Below are 4,024 nucleotides of genomic sequence, written 5' to 3'. Positions count from 1 at the left end.
ATGGATAGATGATTTTAGATTATCTGGGTGGGCCCAGGGTAACCTCAAGCGTCCTTGTAAGAGGGAGGCAGAAGATCAGGGTGAGTAGGAGGAGATGTGATGATGGAAGAAAGAGACTGGAGTGATGTGAGGACAGGGTTATGAGCCAAGGAAGGCAGGCAGCCTCTGGAAGCTGGAAAAAGCAAAGAAGAGACTCTTCCCTAGAGCTTCCAGAGGGAGTGCAGCCCCATGGACACCCTGGTTTTAACCTGGTGAGACTGGTTTCAGACTGCTGACCTCCAGGACTGTTAGATGATAAAGGCATATTGTTTTAAGCCACTGAGTTTGTGGTCATTTGTGACATCAGCAACAGGAAATTCATACAGACCATGTCCTTTCCAGCTTCTGCCTTCTTTTATTTGCTCTCCTGTATCTTCAAACAGTTGCTTTTGATTCTTCCCAGAGTTGACAGTTATTTAATAACAGCAGGACTGCTCTGATGTCAGCTACCCTACCATTACCAGAAACAGAACTCATGTTACCCTTTCTAAAATGAAAAGGATATTCTTGACTTCCAAAGCACATGGGTCCCCAAGGGTTTGCAGATCTGTACCTATCTCATAGGATGTGTGAGGATTAAATGAGAGAATTCACTGCACAGGTGGTTTACAGGAAGCTGGCATGAACTGAGCCTTCAGGCATGTTGGTTATGGTCAGAAGAATAAAAGGGAGTCATCCAGGCCTACAATTTGTAGGTGCATTCACAGGACTTAATGACAGGCTGGGTTTAGGGGTGCCTTGTACAGGCTGTTCCTGGGACATCCTCCCATTCCCTTCTCCTTGTCTGTCACTGCCTCCTCCTCCAGGCAGCCACACTGCCAAGTCAGTTTCTTCCTTCTGTGGACACCTGTATGTAAGCACAGTCCCAGGCAGGAGCTGAGGGTCTGCAGAATAAATAGATGCTGGATCTGGAGGGAAGCTGTTCTAAGGTCCAGGGAGGCCCTGTGTCATTCCACCTGCACTGCGTCCTGGCATCCCACCTACTGGCTGACCTTAGCCAGCCAGAGCTTCCGAGAGACCCATCTGTCTGCACTGGATTCCCCTCCAACAGCTACAGGCCCCACAGCAGGGGCCCTGAGTAAAGACCCAACTCCTCCAAATTGTGTGGAGCTGCTGCCAGAAGACGTTTCATACCTTGAGACCACCTGGCATCCCTAGTGAGCATCATAGAGACCCTGCTTGGCCAGAGAGCTCACCACATGCATCACAGCAAAGGGCAGGCCCTCACGGCCCATCCCCTTGGGCCAGAGGTCAGCAACTGTTGACCTACAGACCAAACCAGTGGAGCCTGCAGATACGCTTGGCTGGCATTCAGTAATTAAAGTCTTTTGGCATTAGTTGCCAGCACTGAACAATAAGAAGATTTTACATTAAAATCCAGCTTTCTAGCCCTCCTGAATATCAGCAGCTGGCAGACCTGGCCCTCAATGCCACCTGGCCACAAAGGAGGAGTTGGAGAGAGTCTGGGGCTTCAGGCAGGCATGCCCTCCACCCCTGTGAGCCCTTCTCTACTGTCACCCTGAGTCCCAGGTCACCCATCACAGCACCGCACTGTTCATTTCTAGATTGAAGATATAATTGAGTGGGTTTTTTGCCACCATTTTTTGTGAGAATGGGGAAAAACAGATCCAGAAGCCTCTTGTTTCAGGAAAAAATTGGAGCTGGCCTATTTCTTTGTGGATATAATGAGTAGGTAACAAGATGTGTCTGGCACTGAATTCCCCTGCCAGGGTAAGAATTCATCCCCCTTGGTCTGGACCCCATCCTTCTGCAATGGAGAAACTGAGGCCCAGGCAGGGTGAGACCGGCCCAAGGTCAAACAGCAGCTCAGCAGCGGTGCCTGGGGACCTAGGTGTCACCCACAGCCTCCTCTGACAGGTATGTGAGGACATCTGTAATTCTCAGAGCCACACACCCCAGGACTCTGACGAGGACTTTGTTTCAGTCTCCCAGGGCCTGAGGAGTCTAGTGGGCTCAGGCCTTCTAGAGATATGCTGTCCCAGCCCTGTCCCCCAGACAAACTTGTGGGGCTTCAGCAAGGGTGGCAGATGGCCTGTGGCTGGGCTAATGGCCTGGAAAAGGCTGCCTGCAGGAGGAGGGAGGCGGCTGCAGAGACACAGAATAAGAATACTTGACAGTGTCCTGTAGGGAGCCAGTCCCAGTCTCGCCAAAGAGGCCAGGAACCCGGAGCAGACAGATGGAGCTGTCCTCTCTGAAGCCAGCCAGCCTGGCCGTGCAAGCTTTCCTCCTTTTCAGCATGTCATCACGAGGCTGCTCAGCATATGCACAGGGAGAGGAGCCAAACCCCTGCACAGTGTGGCCTTTTGGAGCTGATTTGCAGATAGGGCTATCCCCATCCCCAAAATATCGCCTCCACTGTCCTTCATAAGATCTGAAATTTCACCATTAACATCACACTTTGGGGGTAAGGTGAGATAGACGGAGTTACCAAATTGGAGAGCTAAATGGCAGGTTCCACACATGGGCTGGGACCAGGGCTGGCAAGAAACCATGAAGTAGGAAGAGCAGGTTTTCAAAATGTCACCCCAGCTGCTGTGCTGAGAGGTAGTGGGGGACCAACTAGACCTCCAGGAAAGCCCAATGCCAGTGATGCCACCTCACACCAGGTGCTTGACATAGCACCCATTTCTCTTATCATCTTAACTTCACCATCAACATCCTCACCATCACCATCCTCAACATCACCATCATCACCATCACCATCATCATCACCACCACCATCATCATCATTTCCATCACCATCATCATTACTACCATTCTCACCATCACCGTCATCACCATCACCATCATCACCACCACTGCCATCATCATCACCATCATCACCATCACCACCATCATCATCACCATCATCACCACCACCACCGTTATCACCACCATCACCACCACCACCACTATCACCATCACCACCATCATCATCATTATCACCATCACCACCACCACCGTCATCACCATCACCATTACCATCATCACCATTATCACCATCATCACCATTATCATCATCACCATTATCACCATCACCAGCATTATCATCATCACCATTATCACCATCATCACCACCACCATCATCACCATCACCACCATCATCATCATTATCACCATCACCACCACCACCGTCATCACCATCATCATTACCATCATCACCATTATCACCATCACCACCATTATCATCATCACCATCATCAGCACCATCACCATTATCACCACCATCACCGTAACCATCATCATCATTGTCACTCCTCCTCCTTCTCCACATCCTCCTCAAAGTATTCCCAACTCTCTGCCAAGGAAAAAGGGATGAGGGAGAAAACAAGCCACCTGTACCTCCTCCACACTCCACGCCTCGGCCCACAGCCAGCCCTACACCACCCTCCATGCACCTCGGTTCACACTCCTTACACCCGAGCAACCTCCTCCACTGGGCAGGTCTCCAAATTCCCCTGCTTTGACGCCATCAGTCTCTACATCCTGCCCTGAGAGCAGCCTCCCTGGCAGGTATACTCACTTGTATCCAAGCTCAGGTACACCTGGAGTCAGGGGCCATGTTTCTACCTTGGGGCTCCCAGGACTGGGTGCAGGCCTGCCAGGGGTTCAGCCACTGCCCAACACAAGTGGGGGAGGGAGAAGGGAGGGGATGAGAGGGAGGTGAGAGGAGGCAGGGGATGGAGCCAGGGAAATGAAAAGGGAAGCGGGGGAGGGGGGATGGGGAAGGAAGTGGGAGGGAGGAGAGAAGAGAATCACAGAGAAAGGGAGGGGGCAGAAAGGAAGGAAGGGAGGAGTGTGGAAGCCAAGGAGAAAGGAGGGGAGGGGAGAAAGGGAGGGGACAAGGTGCCTGAAGAATAGCCAAATATTCGCTCTTGGCTCAGACTCATGAATTCCCTGGAAAGTGAAAACTTCCCAAGCCACACGCAGCCTGACTAAGGGCCACTCACAAACCCTGTGGCTCTCTGAGGGTGGTTTCATTCTC

The sequence above is a fragment of the Pan paniscus genome, chromosome 9 (assembly GCF_029289425.2).
Source record: "Pan paniscus chromosome 9, NHGRI_mPanPan1-v2.0_pri, whole genome shotgun sequence".
Classification (NCBI taxonomy): domain Eukaryota; kingdom Metazoa; phylum Chordata; class Mammalia; order Primates; family Hominidae; genus Pan; species Pan paniscus.
The sequence above is the reverse complement of the archived record's forward strand: the minus strand, read 5'-3'. Positions refer to the sequence as shown.